Source organism: Myotis daubentonii, chromosome 14 (genome assembly GCF_963259705.1).
Source record: "Myotis daubentonii chromosome 14, mMyoDau2.1, whole genome shotgun sequence".
Taxonomy (NCBI): Eukaryota; Metazoa; Chordata; class Mammalia; order Chiroptera; family Vespertilionidae; genus Myotis; species Myotis daubentonii.
The window spans coordinates 46,727,492-46,736,476 of record NC_081853.1 but is presented as its reverse complement, the minus strand read 5'-3'; the positions used below and the strand labels follow the sequence as shown (position 1 = coordinate 46,736,476).

The 8,985-nt window shown below is 41.2% G+C and overlaps 1 pseudogene; it reads right to left on the bottom strand.

The window, feature by feature from the left end:
* Window positions 1-548: 548 nt before the first annotated feature.
* LOC132215453 (prothymosin alpha-like) lies at window positions 549-2,902 on the bottom strand (annotated as a pseudogene).
* Between the last annotated feature and the right edge of the window lie 6,083 nt (window positions 2,903-8,985).

Sequence of the window (8,985 nt, the reverse complement as noted above, 5' to 3'; positions counted from 1 at the left end):
AGATAGATAAATAGCAATTTTATAGACAAAAAAAATGGGAAAAAAAGAAACCTTTTTATCTTGGCCTTTTAAACCATCTTATACAAACCAACTACTTATAGTACAGTTAAGTACATATACTGGAATGCTCAGAATAAGACTGTTTTTTGTTGTTGTTTTTGCTTTTTTTTTTTTAAAAAGGTTTTCTTCTCCTTTGAGATAATGAACATGGTCACACCACAAGTAAAGTCAGAAGTAGGACAGAGAATGCTCCAAAGGCTGGTTTGTGGTCCCAAGATCATTAAAAATGGCTGACCCCTAACCACATGTACAAAAATATAAAGTGTAAATAAAAAATACAAACAGCCCTAACCAGTTTGGCTCAGTGGATAGAGCGTCAGCCTGCGGACTCAAGGGTCCCAGGTTCGATTCAGGTTAAGGACACGTGCCTTGGTTGCGGGCATATCCCCAGTAGGGAGTGTGCAGGAGGCAGCTGATCGATGTTTCTCTCTCATCGATGTTTCCAACTCTCTATCCCTCTCCCTTCCTCTCTGTAAAAATTCAATAAAACATATTAAAAAAAATACAAACAAATTTTCCTTTTAAAAGTATTTTTAAGAAAAAAAGCAGGGCCTTGGAAGTTTTGGTTCTTTTTTCCTCCCCTGTTGCAAATTCACGTTGTGGTTTTGGTTGGGTGGTGGAGAGTGCGTGTCATCTGCAGGTGGCGCTGCACAAGGTGGGTGGGCAGGCAGGCGGACCACGTTTAGATTCTGAGACAGGAAGTGGAGGGTGAATAGGTCACGGAGGCCTTTAATGTTTCCCTTTTTTGCTGTCTAGTCATCCTCATCGGTCTTCTGCTTCTTGGTGTCAACATCCTCATCCTCATCATCTTCAGCTGCCCGTTTGTCTGTAGCTGCCTCAGCCTCCTCATCTTCCTCCCATCCTCTTCCTCACCATCACCTTCCTCTTCCACCTCCTCCCCTCCTTGCTCTTCTTCATCTACCTCATGGTCAGCCTCCTGCTCCCCCTTTTCCTCATTAGCGTTCCCATTCGCAGGTGCATCTCTTCCGTTATCTGCCTCCTCCACAACTTCCTTCTTCTCCTTTAGTCCTTGGTGGTGATCTTGGAGCTGGTGTCCACGGCCGGCTGTGTCTGACGTGGTGGGGCACGGCAGTGATCCTGTGCATCGGATTTTTTTTTTTTTTTTTAAAGTGAGAGTTGGAGGACTCTGGCGAAGAAGCTGCCGGAGTCCCCAGCAGTGGAGGAGGCACACAGCGGAGGCGTTTGCAGCGAGCCGAGAGGGAGCCACAGGAACAATGCAAAGGTGGCTTTTCAGAACAGCCAGTTCATTGGTTGATTCTTGTATGTGCCCTGACCGGGTATCGAACCCACAACCTTGGTGTATCCGGAAGATGCTCTAATCAACTGAGCTACCCAGCCAGGGCCTTCATATTCTGTGATTTTCATACATAATTGTTTATAGCTAATATACAGTATTTACATATTTTTATCCGTACCGACTCCTCAGCTGGCCATGGCTGTTCTCTGTCGAGCCCGTGACCTAGTCCTCGAAGGGTGTGTTCCCTCTGAGCACGACAGCGGCCTTTCGGAGGGGCCAACGCAGCTCTTTGTGGATGTGGGTGCCGGCTGCTCTGGGCCGGACTTGGAGGTGTCACTGAGGAAGTGAAGCGGACCCTGCGGGGAATGTGGTCCTGTTCCCGTTTCCTCAGCCTAGAGCCGTCTCAGCTAAAAATAGTGGAAGCTGTTCGCCATCTGCCAAAGGCAGCTGTGTGGGCCTCTCATTGTGGCCTGCAGGGAACACTGGTGTGGCTGGTCATTTCCCAAGAACTGACCTTGTTTACTGGGCAAAAGTTAATGTAGCTATCAATTGGTAGAGGGTCTTCTGTACTTTTTTTTTTCATGACCATTGGTGTGTGGTAGGAGGCACCTTTGGCTCTCCCTTTAGGCATCCCTGTAATCACATCAACCTGTTTTGTTTTGTTTTTTAATATATATATTTTTTATTGATTTCAGAGAGGAAGGGAGAAGGAGAGAGAGACAGAAACATCAATGATGAGAGAGAATCACTGACCCGCTGCCCTCTTGCATGCCTCCCCTACTGGGAATCAAGCCCACAACCCAGACATGTGCCTTGACTGGGAATCAGAACTGTGAACTCCTGGTTCATAGGTCAATGCTCAACCACTGAGCCACATTGGCTGGACTGGTTTTAAATAGAAATGAACAGATTTCCAGCTATATCAAGCAGAAAAGGAATTTGTGATAGAATATTAAGGTTCTTATAGCATCTCTGTGAGGGCCAAGAAGTTGGACTTGAAGGCCATGTAGCAAGGAACAATGCCCAAATGACACCCTGCTTCAGCCTAAGCGTCAGAGTCATCTCTGCTGACCACAGACCCCACGGTCCCCACCTGTGATGCTGGGTGTTGATGCTGAATCTGCACGTTGTCCCTCCAGAGCCGATGTTTCTGCCAGGGCTGTGCACCTGTTTCTCTCATCGGAGTTGAAGTCTTACATGAGTGTGTCTCATCTGTGCAGCCTGGGTCCCAGGGGAGACTAGGAAAGTGATGGTCTGACCTCTCTACCCTGGGAGGCAGGACTCACAGGAAGTGATGCTAACGTAGGAAGAGTGTCCAAGGAGTGCTGAGTAAAACTGAAACCACAGTACAATAGCACTGCTCCATACCTGCCAGAGTGACTGCAACGGAAAAGACCGGCAGCATCAGGCAACGGAACTCTCATCTGTTGCCGGTGAGAGTGTAAGTTGATACAACCACTTTGGAAAATTGTTTAGCAGCATCTACTACATCTGAACTATACACATCCTATGTATGACCCAGCAATTCCACCCAAGAGAAATGCATGCATTTGTTCACCAAAACATAGATACTAGCGTATTCATGGTAACGCCGTTTGTAGTTCCCAAACTGGAAACCACCCAGATGCACATCACAGTAGAATGGAGATGATTGGAAGTGAGTATTCACACCATGCAAACGACATTACCATCAACATTAATGCACTGTGCCCTGGAATAGGATGGATGGATCTAGCAAACAATGTTGATTGGAAGAAGCTCAGAAACAGTACATTCTGTATAATAATATCTGTATGGAGTTCTAAAACCAGCCAACTCAGCTATGGTGCTGGAAATAAAGATAGCATTTTCTTTAGCGGGGCAGTAAGTGGTTAAAGAGGCAAGAAGGTGGCATCCAGAATGCTGGTTGCATTCTGTTTCTTGATCTCGATATGGTTACTTGCATGTGTTCAGTTTGTATTTAGGTACTTTTCTGTAGGTATACTTTATTAAAAAGTATTACAAGTTCTTTGCTTAATCTCTCCCCCCCCCCCCATTCCCTCTGAGATTCATCAGTCTTATATGCATAACCCATGGACACAGACAATTGTTCGGTGAAGTCCTGGGGGAAGAGGGAAGAAAAAGGGGCTATCAGTAATACTTTCAACACTACAGATAAATTAAAAAAAAAAGAATCAGGATTCACAGGGTTTTCTGCTCATCCACCCTATTTTTGATGTAGTAAATAAACAGCCTGCAAATCATGGGGCTGCTGGATTATGAAGCAATGATGCACTCTTGTCTGGCACTACTTAGAACTTACAAAACAAAATAAAACAGAATTGAAGATGCTCCATACTTCTTCTTCTCTGCTTTATTTTAATAAAGCACTTTATATTTCTAAAAAACGTAATACAGTACAACATAACACAGTATAATACAGCACAACAATGTAATGTAATACAGATGCTTGGGTAGCTACAAATAGGAGATGAGATATGTTCCCTATGGCAAGTGTGTTGTTTGTAGGAAAGAATACGTAGCAAGTCAGATATCACCAGAGGGAACAGGGAAGCTGGCAACCTGGAAGGCCAAAGGGGCCAGGATAACATTTGTTTACCAAGCATTTGCTTTTTTAAAAAATATATTTTTATTGATTTCAGAGAGGAAGGAAGAGGGGGAGAGAGATAGAAACATCAATGATGAGAGAGAATCATTGATTGGCTGCCTCCTGCATGCCTCCCACTGGGGATCGAGCCTGCAACCCGAGCATGTGCCCTTGACTGGAATCAAACCGGGGACCCTCCAGTCCGCAGGCCAACGCTCTATCCACTGAGCCAAACCAGCTAGGGCCAAACATTTGCTTTTTCATCTCCATGTGAATTGCCTTCCTGCCCTTTGACTTCCCAAACCACTACCCACCCCTTCTCCTTAGTTCAAGATGGCACGCAAGCTTCAACTGCCCAATTTGTCCTTGGATCTCATATTCTTATGGAATGCCTATATGTACATATGTAATTAAATTTGCTTTACTTTCTCCTGTTAATCTGTTTTATGTCAGTTTCATTTTTAGGCCCAGCCAGAAGGACTGAGAGGGAAAAGAGGAGGAATTCCCCCCCCCGCCCCCCATAGAGGGAAGGCATGTTCTAAAATTTGAATGTCACAATTGTACAGCTTTGGAGGTTTATTAAAAATCGTTCAACTGTATGCTTATAAGGTATACGTACGATGGTATATACATTATACCTCAGTAAAACTGTAAAAAAAATAAAAAAGAACAAAAGTGCCTTAACCGGTTTGGCTCAGTGGATGGAGCGTTAGCCTTCGGACTCAAGGATCCCAGGTTCGATTCCGGTCAAGGGCATGTACCTTGGTTGCAGGCACATACCCAGTAGGGAGTGTGCAGGAGGCAGCTGATCCATGTTTCTCTCTTATCGATGTTTCTCTCTCATTGATGTTTCTAACTCTCTATCCCTGTCCCTTCCTCTCTGTAAAAAAATTAATAAAATATATTTAAAAAAATTAAAAAAAAATAGAAAAAGCAGAAAGCAGGGTCAAAGAAGGATAGAGAGTTTCTCCTCCTGTGTCATTCTTTAAAAAAAAAAAAAGGGGAACAAAAGTTACAATTGGCCGAAACCGGTTTGGCTCAGTGGATAGAGCGTCGGCCTGCGGACTGAAAGGTCCCAGGTTCGATTCTGGTCAAGGGCATGTACCTTGGTTGCGGGCACATCCCCAGTGGGAGATGTGCAGGAGGCAGCTGATCGATGTTTCTCTCTCATCGATGTTTCTAACTCTTCTATCTCTCTCCCTTCCTCTCTGTAAAAAATCAATAAAATATATTTAAAAAAAAGTTACAATTGAAATGCTGTAATAAGTTGAAAATCTACTATTGGAGCCAAATGTATCCTATAAGGAAGGGGACCAGGCATCTAGATTTTTGGTGTTTAGTGTGATGGGCTGATTCACTCTGCTTCTACAGAGCACTGTACATAGAATTTGGAAAGAAATCGCTCCAAAACTTTGGCGTCCATGTTTGATGCAAATATCCAGACCCAATTTTCAGAAATAGAGGTCCTAACTGCCATAGTGAAAGATGCGTAATTGTGATTTATATTTTGTAGTTAAATAGAAATAAAGCATAAGAAAGGAAACTAATTTGATGAAGAACCAGACTATAGTTCAAGCTATTGATTATGGAGCCAGATAGAGATAACATGATGAGAGATTGCAAACAATTTCACCTCACCTATTGAAAAGAAACACTTGCTACTAACTTTTATAATTGCATTTAAAAAATTGTGTTGAATCTTTTTTTAATAACGGACTTCTGAAGTTCAGTTATTTATATGTGGAACCAAATTCCATTAAGTGGTGCGTGGATGCTGAATGTATAAAAAAACACAGAGCCCTGACCGGTTTGGCTCAGTGGATAGAGCGTCGGCCTGCGGACTGAAGGGTCCCAGGTTCGATTCTGGTCAAGGGCATGTACCTTGGTTGTGGGCACATCCCCAATAGGGGGCATGTAGGAGGCAGCTGATCGATGTTTCTCTCTCATCTATGTTTCTCTCTATTCCTCTTCCTTCCTCTCTGTAAAATATCAATAAAATATATTTTAAAAAAAACAAAAAACAAAATACCCCCCACATAAAAAAACATAGAGTTAAGGAAATGCTCTCTATTCCAACTGTAATAGAAGCCTGAAGCTTAATTTATCTTTGTCAGCAGTCTTTCTTCCCAAATGTATTTCTTGCCTTCCTCCTACCACACATCTCTGCTTATTATGAATTTCCACCCAGTCTTAAAGACTTAGCTCAAATGCAACTAACTCCGAAGCTCATTTCTTCTTGAGTTATAATTATTTGTGTAAATACATTATCAAGTATCTTGAAGATAATGAACAGTGCCTTATTCATGGGGTCACCTCTAGATACACTGCACTTGATAACCTTCTCTAAATGTTTATTAAATTGAATGGAATGTATCACCCCCTGGTGGCTGGACAGAAGAAAAACAACTTTAGACTTTGCTAAAGGATGTCCTCCAATTCCTCAAACTACTGTGGATGTTGGAAGGCTCAACTTGTGAAATTCAGTACAAGAGAATTGGAGGGTGATGTTCTAAAGTTGGAATATTGTAATGTTTTTCACAACTGCCCATATTAACAGTGGCTGGGGCCCTCTCTTGGTGGAAATTACCTCCCTCTTTTTTATCCATTTTCCCCCCAGTCCTTTTTCACTCGCACTTTCCCTTTTTCTCCACCATGAATCCTTTTTAAAAAAAATATCTACCAATTGTAATTTTTTCTTTCTTCATTTCTTGTTCTCAACTTTTCACTACTCAGTTCTTTGAAAAAAATTTTAATTAATTTCTCTTGTTTTTATTCAGTTATTTCCACTGTGTTCACACAGGAAGCATTATTTTCTTTTTGTTGTTGTTGTGTTTAATGGACACAGTGGACCAATTCCAAATTCATCCACTGATGTCCAGTTCCAGGGATGAAAAGATCTCTTCAAAGATAGTTAGTGTATTGCATTAAAAAAAATATATATATTTTTATTGATTGCAGAAAGGAAGGGAGAGAGAGAGAGAGAGAGAGAGAGAGAGAGAGAGAGAGAGAGACACATCACTGATGAGAATCATTGGCTGCCTCCTGCACATCCTCTACTGGGAATTAAGCACGTAACCTGAGCATGTGCCCTTAACTGGAGTCAAACCCAGGACCCTTTATTCCACAGGCTGATGCTCTATCCACTGAGCCAAACCAGCTAGGGTGTGTATTGCATTTTTATTAACTTCTTTTCCAAGACTGTTTCCCATTAAAAAAAATATTTGAAGGAGTCTGCTTAAAGTGAACATCCAGGTGTTAGAATGATCTCAGCTGGTCATGAGCACAACCAAAAAGCAGAGTGAGAACGAACACGTGTCTAAGATCACAGATATTCAGTCTGATGTTTCTATCAGTGCACCAATCCATGCACAAAGCTGATTTATGATGCACTGGGCCTATGGTTTTCTTTTAGGAGTCTGTAATCACTCATTTCTTTAAGTTTAGTGATACGATGAATGTAATTGCTCAAAACTCACCTGGCATGATAGAACATTAAAACACAGAGAATTAGAGGTGATCTAACCTAAATTCTTTATTTAACAAATGATGAAATGGAGGCTCAGAAGTGAAATGACTTACCCAATGTTGCACTGTTTAATTCTGCTTCCCAAACTTAACTGTTGGCAGAATTAAAACTTGAAACTATAAAATATTGCAGTAGCTTTGGCAACGTATTCTAATTACCAAAAAACAACAAGCGATAACATCTATATATGACTCTTATAATGCCAGGAAAAACCCTTTTAATGTTTTAATTATTCCATGAAACCTCTTAAGCATTCCCAAATTAAGCTTCTACCACAATTGGCTTTTAAATTCTGGATTAGTCCGGTTAGGCTGCCATAACAAAATACCACAGACCGGGTGGCTTAAACAACAGAAATTTATTTTCTCCAACATCAAAGTGTTAGCAGGTTTGGTTCTCCCTAAGGCCACGCTCTTTAGCTTGCAGAGGGCGTCCTTCTCGCTGTGTCCTCACTCGGCCCTTCCGCTATGTCTGTGCACACACATCCTGGTATCTCTTGCTCTCCATGTGTATTTATTAATTTTTGTGGTAAGAGCACTTAACATGATATCTGCCCTCAACAACTTTTTTTCCCAATTACTGTTTACATTCATTATTTTGTATTAGTTTCAACCCTCAACAAATTTTAAATGCAAACATGGTATTATTCACTATAGGCACGATGTTGTACACAGATCCCTAGAACTTATTTATCATGCATCACTGAAATTTATACCTGTTAAACAAATCCCCATTTCCTCCTCCTCCCCCTAGCCTCTGGAAACTACTTTTCTCCTCTGCTTCTATGAGTTTGACTACTTTAGATACCTCATGTAAAGTGGAATCAAGTAGTATTTGTCCTTTTGTGACTGGCTTATTTCACTTAGCGTAATGCCCTCCAGGTTCTTCCATGTTGTTGCATATAGCAGAATTTCCTTTTTTAAGGTTGCATAATATTCCATTATGGGTATATAATACTTTTTTTTTTATACTCATGTGTCAATAGACATTTAGGTTGTTTTCATGTCTTGGCTATCATTAATGAATAAGAATTCATTGAATGTGAGCGTGCAGATATCTCTTGAGGTCCCAATTTTAATTCTTTTGGATATATGCCCAGAAGTCTGATTCGTGGATCATATAGTAGTTCTATTTTTAATTTTTTGAGTAATCTTCATACTATTTTCCATAATGGCTGCATGAATTTGCATTCTCACCAATAGTACACAGGGTTCCCTTTTCTCCATGTCCTCGTCAACGCTTGTTCTCTTTTGTATTTTTGGTAATAACCATCCTACCAGGTGTAAGGAGATAGCTCATTGTGGTTTTGATTTGCATTTCTCTGATGCTTGGTGATATTCACCACCTTTTCATATGCCTCTTGGCCGTTTACATATCTTCTTTAGAGCAATGTCTATTCTAAAGTCCTTTGCTCATTTGGTAATTAGGTTATTTGTGTTTTTGATATTGAGTTTTAATGAGTTCCTTGTATATTTTGGATATTAACCACTTATCATGGTTTGCAAATATTTTCTCCCATTATGTAGGTTGGCCTTTCATTCTGTTGATTGTATT